General features: G+C 39.8%; 1 protein-coding gene across 8 annotated transcripts in view; it reads right to left on the reverse strand.

Annotated features, from left to right (window-relative positions):
• The window catches only part of FGD4 (FYVE, RhoGEF and PH domain containing 4), a 240,138-nt gene that overhangs the window by 85,236 nt on the left and 142,358 nt on the right, over positions 1-12,544 (reverse strand). Inside the window, exon 1 of one of the 8 annotated variants that reach the window (XM_088837233.1) lies at positions 7,988-8,446. The exons of the other annotated variants lie outside the window; for them this stretch is intronic. The gene's annotated coding sequence lies outside the window, so the exon portion shown is untranslated. Of the gene's footprint in view, positions 1-7,987; positions 8,447-12,544 lie in introns of those variants that run through there. 8 annotated transcript variants of the gene reach the window in all.

Consider the following 12,544-nt stretch of genomic DNA (forward strand, 5'->3'; position numbering starts at 1 on the left):
AAAATAATTTGTTTTCAAACTAGTAAGAGTTTATTTTCCTGAAACATGTTTCATAATTTTATTAAAATTTTTGCTACTCAAAAGTAATGGAAAGGTTAATAAAATTTCTAAAGACTGCTATAGTGACTAATCCTTTCAAAGTTAAAATTGTATTAGATGAACTGAAACACAACTCACTAAGACTGAGTTCCAGTTTTGATGTAAGTTTTGAGCTTACAGAGGAGGCCCACAATCATGGTACCTGTTATAAATATATACACATGCTGCGGCTACTGTTCAGTCGCTTAGTCATATCCAACTCTTTGCATTTCCATGGATTGTAGCCTGCCAGGCTTCTCTAGCCATGGCGCTTCCCAGGCAAGAATACTGGAGTGGCTTGCCATTTCCTTTTCCAGGGGATCTTCCCGACCCAGGGATCCAACCCGCATCTCCTGCATTGGCAAGTGGATTCCTTATTACTGAGCCACCTAGAAAGCCCAATACAGCAGACTGCATATATCACTACAATTCAGTCATGAGTTCTAGGGGTCTGAATCCCTGCTACCCACTTTCAGAGTGACCATTTGTTAGGTGCCATGAATCTCCACCCAGAAAGTACTGAAATCACATTTCACCATGCCTTCTGGGTTGGTGCTGGGGCTGCTTGATCAGTGTGTTCTGTTGTGCCTTGGTATAGTGCTATTTTGGGTAGAGACCAAACTTCCTCTGCATCACCCTGAGTGGGGAAGGGAGCTAGAGGCAGTTCTTCCACCCCCAAACATACACTGATGGAGGTTCCTCTTTTGGCCATAGGTAACAAAGAATGTTGGTCACGATTACAGAAAAACTCTTGCTATTTAAAGCACAAAAAAATTCCTCTGTGTCTACAGCCATGACCAAAGCAGAAGGTGAGAGTAAAGACAAACCACATCAATTACATGTTGTTCTTTTTGCCTACTTGCAAAGGGCAGTTCTAGTTGATACCATCTGAGCTGGAGGAGGTTCATAGCCTGCTGTGCTTTATTGGATAAAGTGCTGCTAATTTATTTGTTTTCAGTGGCTAGGTTATGTTTTACTCTTTGGGACCCCATGGACTGCAACACACTAGGCTTCCCTGTCCTTCACTATTTCCCAGAGTTTGCTCAAATTAATGTTCATTGATTCCATGATGTTATCTAATTTATAATAACACCCATTTCTTGGTTCCTTCTTCCTTATAACGAAGTGAAAGAAGCTGAGCCCTAGATTTATCAAAACATCCTGTGTTACTGCTGTACTGACAATCAGAAATATACCTGAAAAGCTGTCCAACCTAATTAAGTGCTGAGTTTTGAAGTCATCACACTTTTTGCCAGAGTCTAAGGTTTATAACATTTTTAAGTTTTGAAACTGATGAACATACCATGAAAGACCTCTAGCTATTAATGTGCAGATGGGCCTGCTAACTGGTGTTATATTTCCCCATAGGATCATCTGTATCAGATCAGATGCTGCACATATGCACACCTAGGCAACTTTTCTTGATCCCCAGAAGTATAACACGTGGCTGTTTCTGGGCCAGTTGTATTAGTTTTACAGCTAGTTTACTAAACACACCCTTGGGCTTTCTAGGTGCCACTAATGGTGAAGAACCTACCTGCCAATGCAGGAGACATGAGATGGGTGTTCAGTCCCTGGATCAGGAAGATCCTCTGAAGGAGGGCACGATAACCCACTCCAGTATTCATGCCTGTAAAATCCCATGGACGGAGGAGCCTAGAAGACTAGAGTCCATTGGGTTGCAAAGAGTCGGACACAACTGAATCAACTTAGCACACATGCAAACACACCTTTCCAGCAATTTAAACAATCTTCAGGGTACCTCTTTCATACAACTCTCATTTGCTTAGGTTCAAATCCTGGCTTTACCATTTAATAGTTGGGTGACTGGCTTATATAAATTTCCTGATCTGTAAATGAGAATTCATAGGATTTACAACAGTACCCCTCTTATAAGGTTGCTATGAAAATTATGATTTAATTCTAGTGGAAGTACTAGAGCAGTAGCTAGCACATGATAACTGCTATATAACCATTTGCTATTATTTTTATAACCCACATAATACTCAGAGCTGTATAATTGTCAGGGTAGTGGATCAGGGGAGCAGATCTTTACTTTCTCCTCGCTTTAATCTCTTAAGGCCCTTCCTTTATGCCTCCTCCTATGCCTGCCATTCTCCTTATATTTACCCGTCAGTTCAGTTCAGTCGCTCAGTCGTGTCCGACTCTCCGCGACCCCATGAATCACAGCACACCAGGCCTCCCTGTCCATCACCAACTCCCGGAGTTCACTCAAACTCATGTCCATCGAGTCGGTGATGCCATCCAGCCATCTCATTCTCTGTTGTCCCCTTCTCCTCCCACCCCCAACCTTTCCCAGCATCAGAGTCTTTTCCAGTGAGTCAACTCTTCGCATGAGGTGGCCAAAGTATTGCAGTTTCAGCTTTAGCATCAGTCCTTCCAATGAACACCCAGGATTGATCTCCTTTAGAATGGACTGGTTGGATCTCCTTGCAGTCCAAGACTCTCAAGAGTCTTCTCCAGCACCACAGTTCAAAAGCATCAATTCTTCGGTGCTGAGCTTTCTTCACAGTCCAACTCTCACATCCATACATGACCACTGGAAAAACCACAGCCTTGACTAGACAGACCTTGGTTGGCAAAGTAATGTCTCTGCTTTCAATATACTACCTAAGTTGGTCGTAACTTTCCTTCCAAGGAGTAAGCGTCTTTTAATTTCATGGCTGCAATCAGCTTCCACAGCAATCTTGGAGCCCAAAAAAATAAAGTCTGACACTGTTTCCACTGTTTCCCCATCTATTTCCCATGAAGTGATGGGACCAGAGATGCCATGATCTATTCACCCTTACCAAGGCCTGAATTTTATTTACCAGTACTTGCTCATGCTTGCTTACTAGCAGCTGTCATTTGCTTCGGTGTCTCTGCTACTTTCAGGGATTCCCAATAGGCCATTTTGGATAAATTCTGACCAGTTAATGACTCTTTTGCAAATTAATACAATAATGAATTATTTACAAATAAGTGGCCTGGTACATTAAACATAACAGTATTAGTAATGACAATGTGACTTTTTTTTTTTTTTTTGCTGTCCCATGAAGCTTGTGAGATCTTATTTTCCTGACCAGGGATTGAACCTCAGCAGTCAAAGTGCAGAGTCTTAACCACTGGACTGCAGGGAATTCCTTGAGCCTGACATTTGATGCAGAGTAGAATTTACTGTAGATCATTTTAATCCCAAACAATTTAATGATTATTCTTCACCTTTTACCATGATTATAAATATATATCTTGGATTCCATAACTTTTTTCATTTTTCCTCCATTTTACATTACTCACAATCACTAGTTTTTAATAATCATTTTCTGAAAAGTACCTTTAACTGCCCATAACCCCTTAAATTCAGTATTTAATAGCTCTCATCTTTATGCCTCCAAAGTACAAACTGCTTTTATAAGCTCTGAGAATATCCAAGGGTCAACTGCAAAATGAGTAACAAAACCTTCTACTTTATTATTTTTTTCTTTGGTTCCTCCTTACAGGTACTAAGTGATAACTCCCTAATTAAAAGTGCCAGGTACTCTGCTAATTACTGGGGAAAGGAGGACAAATAAGACATAATTCTTACCCTTGGCTAATTCTGAAAGAGATATGTACAGTACCATAGGTGTCAGTACCCTTGCCCCCATCCCTTTGCTAACTGCCATTAGGAGGCAACTGGACCATTTACCCTATCAGCAAAGGCAGAGGATGAAAAGGAGAGAACTAGTAAGGGACTGACTTAAGAAGGGAGGGACAGAGAGGAGGAAAGGATAACACTTACTTAGGCTCCTGACTGTCAGGGAAACAGTGCCTTTCACTTTAAGAATGTAAGAAGACTAGAGTTCTGCATGCAGTATTTTAGGAGTCTGTGAGACTGTGCAGGAAGAACAGTCTGCCCTGTTCACTCATTAGGTTTGGCCAATCTTAACACTCCACCTGCCTCATTTTCCAATCTCACTGTTTAAGTTTTCCAGATATATTTTAAACTTTTTAGACTCCATGTGTAGGACTCAAGCATCCTGGATGTGACCTAATGCTGCTTTTGTGGTCAGCACATTGTGGGATTGTGCAGCATTGAAGCTGGGGACAGTAGGGTCATATCTAAAAGCCAAGGCCAGGCTGGAGTTTCAGTTCATAATTTGAGAGTTATGGTCATGTGGGCAGCCAAAAGGATTATCAGGAAGTAAGGAGCAGTGGAGTTAAGAAAGTATGGGAAGTAGTCTGAGCAATAGTTGTTAGAATGTGAGGAGTCCCTGGGGTAACCTGTCCCAAAATGTGTTTTTAAAACTTTACCAGATATATTCCCTCTGAAATTTTCTTTAAAATATAATTTCAATGCTCGTTAAGGTAAGGGGGAGGGAAAAGCCTATTTGCCCCATGCAAGGTCAGTTAAAAGAGACTCTGACCCATTTTTGTTTTTTTGGTCCCAGTAATTATGGGTTAATCACTTGTCTTTCTTCAGAAGGGCTGATTTCTTTAATTTTATCAATAACAAATATCAGTCAAGGGATTAGGCTGGAGGGAGGGAAAATGCACTTATGGAGAGCAGGGCCAAGTTTCTGGGTGTTTATGGGTTCCTTCAGGACTCCATGGGGCTCACAGAAGTCCATTAAAGAGCCCAGGCGAAAAGTAACAGCAGTCTTCACAGGAGGTGTCACATGTCCAAGGATAACTTTCACCAAAGTAAGTCCTGTGAAAAAGATCTCTCAATTCCCCCCTCTACCACTCCACCACAACCAACCAACTAATCATGATTCTATATGAAATATTTGTGACCTGCCAAATTTGACAGGTTTATCTTGCAGACTCATGATACCAATAGGCATATTGAGGCATCAAGAGCCCTACAGTAAAAAATGAAAACAAAAACCTGTTTAACTTTGAACCCAGTATATGTCCAGGAAACATTTTTATCATTTATTACAAGTTAAAAATCCCGTGGCACTTAGAACACATTTTGGGACAAATTACTCCAGGGACTCCTCCCGTTATAACAACTATTGCTCAGGCTACTTCCCATACTTTCTTAACTCCACTGCTCCTTACTTCCTGATAATCCTTTTGGCTGCCCACATGACCATAACTCTCAAATTATGAACTGAAACTCCAGCCTGGCCTTGGCTTTTAGATATGACCCTACTGTCCCCAGCTTCAATGCTGCACATCCCACAATGTGCTGACCACAAAAGCAGCATTAAGGTCACATCCAGGATGCTTGAGTCCTGCACATGGAGTCTAAAACTGGAGTAGCCTTCAGCTTTAAAAAAAAAAAAATCAGATGAAATGACATTGTGTAATTCTGCCAATCTACTTCTACTTCCTTTCCATTCTCTCCATCTCTCTTCCTCTCACCTGCAGAATCCCACAGCCTAGCAGACAAATGCATACTATTTTGTAACACTTAGTTCAATCCCTGGGTCGGGAAGATCCCCTGAAGAAGGAAATGGCATTCCAGTATTTCTGCTTGGGAAATCCCATGGACAGAGGAGCCTGGAGGGCTACAGTGCATGGATTGGCAAAAGAGTTGGATACAACTTAGCAACTAAACAACAACAAGGCATTTTAGTGTCCATGACAAAGATGAGTCAACTGAGGTGGTGTTAAGTGACTAGGTTGGTGATAGATGTCATATCTACATATAGTTCGTAAGTACCTTCTGGGCAGGGACTCTAGCTGATAATCCTTTGGTTGAACTCAGCAAGTAACAAAGTGATTACATCTGTTATAGTACAGTTATTTGCAATGACTCTGTGCCTCTATTTCAAAGAATACTGTGCAGCCAAGAGCTTCCAAATACCCAAGACATTAAAAAAAAATCATACTAGATTAAGAAAAATGCAAGAGTGAGAATCTCATTTGGAGTCACTGAACGGAGAAAGACTCCCAGACTTCCCTTTTCCCATTGAACCGCCTCCTTACTTGTTCTTCAGTCTTTCGATTTCTGTTATCTGTGCTCTAGGATAAGTCTCTACAGTAGATTCTCAGATATTCCCTCTAGAAACCAATAGGGAGAGTCCCTTAGGCTCACTCCATGCTAGTCTAGTCTTCCTTAGCTTTCGGCTACACAACTGTCACTTCTGCTAAACCTGACCCAGGCCTCTTCAATGAGGCACTTCCACATATGTCATACCATGTGAAAAGTAACAGCAGTCTTCACCTTCAGCATCCATAAAACGTATGTAGGACAGATATCTGCATATTATGGTTGAAGAAAGTAAGGCTGGTAAATAGTGATAAATCCAAGAGTTACACCTGGGTTTTTGATTCCAAGGTCAGTGTTCTTTCCACTACAACTCATGGCCCTGTTGTCAGGCTTGTTTGTATTTTGCACTGGAAATAAGCTCATGATTTGGAGCTGTATTTCCAGTATTTCTGGGGCTTTGAGGACTCAGTATTCACTCTGCTTAGCCAAAGATTCCATTAACCACATACAAGCACTACAGTGATCTTAAATTCAAATGAAGTGAAATATTGATCTGAGAAACTGAACATACCCTTTAAATTGTTAATGACCCCCTATTTGTCACAAGACCAAGTTTAAGAAATATTTTGAGTTTTTAAATAAAGTCTTGGTCTACTCGAAGAAATTAAAATAATAAATGACCTCAGGGAATCAGGTCTCTATTCCATTAGAAAATTCTACTAAATCCAGCAATCACAACTTGCTACAGACTTCAAAGGACTATAGTGCATTTCTTCTTCATAACTGGAATACAGGCCAACATTTTTCCCTACCTGAAGACTGATTATAACTGTGAGTTGGAAGTAAAAGATAAAAAGTTAAGAGTTAATAAAGTTTTATTGGAATACAGCCACACTCCTCCTTGTGTATACTGTCTATGAGGCTTTTTGCTAGGTTGACAGTTAAGTATCTATAACAGAAACCATATGGCCTGCACAGCCTAAAATATTTATGATCGGCCCTTTATTTACAGAAAAGCTTTGCAGACCTTGACCTAAATAATCAAGGCAACAAACCACAAATTAGTACTATAAATGTTATGATATTATATGATAACACTATTATTGATATTATAACACTACTGTTATAATATTATAACATTATTATTATAGCACTATGTTATAATACATTCGTACTATAATTTTCCAGAATTAATCCTGGTTCCATCCCCAGCTAGCAATGTGATCCCAGGCAAGGAAAAACCTCTAGGTTTCAGGGAACTAACTGGTGGCACAATTGATCTAGCACATTTGGGGTTACAGATGACCCTGAGATGTATTTGGTAAATTAACAATGTTACAAGGTATAATCTTCGCTTTGTTATTGGTCTAAATCCCACATGCCCAGCATCCTTGTAATTCAGTTGCAGTTGTCTTCCCATTTTTCACAAAAACTATCTTCCCCAGGAATCTACTGAATGTGAATTAATAAGCCAACAGGTCATGTTTTTTGATCAGTGCTGCTCAACCATGAATGACCTGTGGAGCTTTAGAAAAGAAAACTATTATACCTTGGCTGAATCCCAAGCCAATGAAATCACAAACTCTAGGGGTGGGGACCCAGGTATAAGTGTGTTTTAAAGCTTCCGAGGTGATTCCAATGTGCAGTCAAGGTTGAGAACCACCATTCCTGGTATCCTGGTAACAGGCTTGGATCAAATTAGTATATTCAGTGGAAGCTCTATGAAATAAATTTCATAATTTTAAGCTGTTGAGTGAAGTTCCACCAAATTTATATCACAAAATGTGGATTCCATGAAGACTGCAAAACTTTAATAGAACTGGTTTAGGTTTGCCATATCAATTGACTCCTGTGTAAGTAATAGCCAATACTCATGTGTTCAGTGTGAGGCCCTCTTCAACATCTGGTTGATAAAGATTATCTGATTTTAGAACCCAGTACTGGAAAAAAAAAAAAGACACCCGCTGGGTTTACATGAAAAGCTACCTTGAGAATCCAGAAGAAGGAGATTATTTCTGGCTGATGGAGAGTATGGCAAACTTCGCTATGGAAGAAGAGACTTCTGAAAATAATAAAATTAAAAAATTTTTTTGACTTCATAAACTCTAAAGAAATAAAAACAGATGTAAGAAATGAACTTGAAGGGCAAAAGATGGTTTTTCTCCTAAGAGCTATAGCCAACTCATCTATTCAAGATGTCTGGTTTATAAATTAACCAGAATCTTGGCTTTTCCTCTTCCTTTTTACCCACTGCCAAACTATTTTCCATTTATTCACAATAAATTTATCTGCAGGTCCAGAGAGAAGAGGAAAATCAAACTGGCCAAAATGTTTCATAAGGTTTGACAAGGATGTTGCTAAAATCAAGCAGAACTGTTTTTCACAATGTCAATTACAGCAACTGAGACTGGACTACTATTTCTGTACACAAAGGGAAAAATACATCCTTTTCATAAGCAAATCTTTCCTGACCTAGTTTGACTTTCATTCATTTTGTATCTGCTTTTCTGGTTTATTTTTCTGAACTTGATTTCTCTAAACGTGGTTTCCAGAACCCAAAACATTCTAGCCTAATGCTCTCTGAAAACTAAGTTCAGAAATTTTTACTGCTCGTGACTGATGTGACTTAGCAGCAGTAGCAGCAGCAGTGTTTATTGCTCAGGCACAGATCACAGGCAGATGCAGACTTTGATTACTGACAGTTTTTTTAAAAAAATCCCACAAGGTAGGTGGTTTTCCAAAAAGGGCATGGTGACAATCTGTGGTCTTTCCCAACTCTTTTTATCTTGATATTCTTTTAAGACAAATATTAACATAAATATCATTGGACTAAAATTTTGATACTTAACAGCTTATGTAGATATTTGCTTTCCTTACTCCTGGCTGTGTAATCAGACCAGCAGGCATCATATTTTTCCCCTGGCTACATTTCTAGACCAGGAGCACAAGAACATTGTGTGTTTAGCTTCTAACACTGTGGGGGATTGTTCCAAGTCATGCAAAACTTAAAAAGCAAATACTGATCTAGCTTATCTTTTATTTCTTATATGTATTTTTTGGTTGATAGAGGAAGGCAGTTAGGAAGAAAAATAATCCAATTTATCAAATATAACCATTTCTCTAATTCTGAATTTTAAAACTGCATTACATAAGTCATATTTAGTTATGTCGAACACGATTGCTCCTACAAAGAAAAAGTTTATTCACTCAATGATGAAACCAGTCTTATTATGCTCTTGTTGAAAATTCTATAATAGTACTGAAAGATCTGTAGGAAAAACTCCATTGTTTCCAAACAGAACCCTTTATCATCAGACATAAGACTGTAAAGGCTTCATATCTGCCTACTCACAGTCATGCACCCCTAATGTTCTATCCACGTTCTGATCTTCTCCATTCCTGTAACACACTATACCTCTTTTCATATCTGTATAATTTTGCATATCGGTTCCCTTAGCTCAATAGTTTATCTTTAAACACATTAATCTAGTTTCAATGTCACCATTTTTGAGGAAATTTCCTTGAGTCAAAAAAACAGTCAGCTGCCCCTCCTTTCCTATTCTCCACACACACATTTTTTAACCTATACTATGACACCTGTCATGCACAATCACTGCTTTTACTGGTTTTCTACCCTTTCAAATCAAGTTTTACAAGAACTGTTGAAGAGGAAACATTTCTAGATTGCTACATTTTATTCTATCTCCTTTCTTTTCCTATTATTTTCCTAACAGGAAAATTTCAAAGAGCTCAATGTCTTAAACCGAGGAGGGGAAAAAAAGAAAAACAAAAAAGGGAAGGGAGTACACCCTTGGAACTTAGCAAAATACCTTACATAGTTTCTCTTCATCTTGCCACAATTTACTTCACGCAAACTATTCTCTGAATTTCTTAGTCTCAAGAAAAGAGTGATGGAGTGCTTTCCATTTTTAAGAGTACTCAGGTTGCTAGGCGGAGAACAGAGTTCAAGAGGTTAATAATCCAAGGAAAAGCTGAGCATGACTTGAACCAGAGGAATAGCAATGAAGGCATTAACACATGGTCAGTTTGATATCTGTCAAAGCAGGACTGACTGACAGATTGGATTGACAGACTGGGGAGAGGAAAAAAAGATTCAAGAAGACTAGTTTTAGGCCTGAGCATAAGAAGTAATGGTTATAATGACATGGAGATGACGAGGCTACAAAGGTTTAGGAGTTTTTTTATGAGAAGAGAGAGAGTTTTTCACCAGGCTAAGTTTTAATAACCACCATGCAGAATGACCAACTTCCATGACTAACATTATTTTTCTTTTCAGAGGCACTTTCCTGAGGCCTGCTTCAAGATATGACTTAAAAACTACAGATCTTGGGTCAATTAGCAGAGGAAAAACCCTTAGAAGGGTCTGATCTGAACAGGGCTTAACAGGGACTGTGGGAAGGAATTAGTTAGAGAATGTATTTAAATCAGAGTGAAGACCTTCAAAAATATATTTCAGACCAATATAAATTAGCTTTGTGGGGCTTCCCTGGTGGTCTAGTGGCGAAGACTCTCTGCTCCCTATGCAGGGGGTCCAGGTTCAATCCCTAATCAAGGAACTAGATCCCGCATGTCACAAGTAAGACCCAGTAGAGCAAACTAAAAATAAATGTTTATTAAAAAATTATCTTCCTGGACTTCCCTGCTGGCTCAGTGGTAAAATGTCCACCTGCCAATGCAGAAGTTCCACCCCAATCCAGGAAGACCCCACATGCCGCAGAGCAACTAAGTCCATGCACCACCACTACTGAGCCTGTGCACTTAGAGCCCAGGAGCCGCAACTACTGAGCCTATATGCTGCAACTACTGGAGCCTGCACACTGTAGAGCCATTGCTCCACAACAGGAGAAGCCACCACAATGAGAAACCTGCACACTGCAACTAAAGAGTAGCCCCTGCCCTCCACAACCAGAGAAAAGTCCCTGGAGCAACAAAGACCCATCACATTCAAAGTAAAATTTTTAAAATATTTTTAAAATTAGCTTTGATTTTATATATATGAAATAGCACAGAGTAAAGAAGACTAACAGAGCGATAAGCATCTAGGAAAACTTTTTATTTTATGAATGAATGGTATTCCAGTGTCTAAGGAAAACTGTTCAGATTTAAATCTTTCTTTTCTTAATTTTAAACAAATTTTTATCTTTATTACGTTACAATTATACACCTTTGAATCCATGTAAACACACAATACTGTCATTCCATGAGTCCCCACTTTATATTAAGTGATTTTTACATTATGCAGAAACAGGACATGATATTGGAAACTTCACCATCTGTACTTTCTTCAGCCAGCTTTCCTCCCCACAGCCTACAATGTGGCCATACCAAACTTATGGGTTACATAACACGAGAGACCTTGTGATTTCTCATTCCGGAAACTTTGCACATTTCGCCTTTCCCTTCTCCAGGGGATCTTCCCAACCCAGGGATCGAACCCAGGTCTCCTGCATTGCGGGCAAATTCTTTACCAGCTGAGCCACAAAGGAAGCCCTCCTTCTGCCTGCTGTTGTTGCTGCTGTCACTTCAGTCGTGTCCGACTCTGTGCAACCCCATAGACGGAAGCCCACCAGGCTCCCCCGTCCCTGGGATTTTCCAGGCAAGAGTACTGGAGTGGGGTGCCATTGCCTTCTCCGCTCCTTCTGCCTAGAATCCTCTAAATATGCCTTCCCCCATATTTCCCCATTCCATGAAGTTGACTTCTTAATTCCCTAAATCTCATCATTACTGATAAATCCCCAGATCACAAAACTGCATTCCCGTGTGCTCCCACAGCCCATTATGCACACAGTCCTATTTTCCCATCTTGTATTTTTTTTGTTTGTTTGTATGTTTGGTGATCCATTTGCTCCAAGAGAGCACAGGTCATCACTTGTTTGCTTTCTTATGTATCCCCACTGCTTACCAATGGGCCCAGCACACTGAATACCTATTATATGAAAATACTTTGGGGATTTTTGTATTGACTACATCAAAGCCTTTGACTGTGTGGATCACAACAATCTATGGAAAATTCTTAAAGAGACGGGAATACCAGACCACCTTATCTGCCTCCTGAGAAATCTGTATGCAGGTCAAGAAGCAACAGTTGGAACTGGGCATGGAACAACAGACTGGTTCCAAATTGGGAAAGGAGTACATCAAGGCTGTATACTGTCACACTGCTTATTTAACTTATATGCAGAGTACATCACAAGAAATGCCAGGCTGGATGAAACAAAAGCTGGAATCAAGACTGCCAGGAGAAACATCAATAACCTCAGATATGCAGATGACACCACCCTTATGGCAGAAAGCAAAGAGGAACTAAAGAGCCTTGTGATGAAAGTGAAAGAGGAGAGTGAAAAAGTTGGCTTTAAACTCAACATTAAAAAAACGAAGATCATGGCATCTGGTCCCATCACTTGATGGAAAATAGATGGGGAAACAATGGAAACAGTGACAGACTTTATTTTCTTGGGCTCCAAAATCACTGCAGATGGTGACTGAGCCATAAAATTAAAAGACACTTGCTCCTTGGAAGAA

This window comes from Moschus berezovskii, chromosome 6 (assembly GCF_049115385.1).
Source record: "Moschus berezovskii isolate FMDL1 chromosome 6, NW_MosBer_1.0, whole genome shotgun sequence".
Lineage (NCBI taxonomy): Eukaryota > Metazoa > Chordata > Mammalia > Artiodactyla > Moschidae > Moschus > Moschus berezovskii.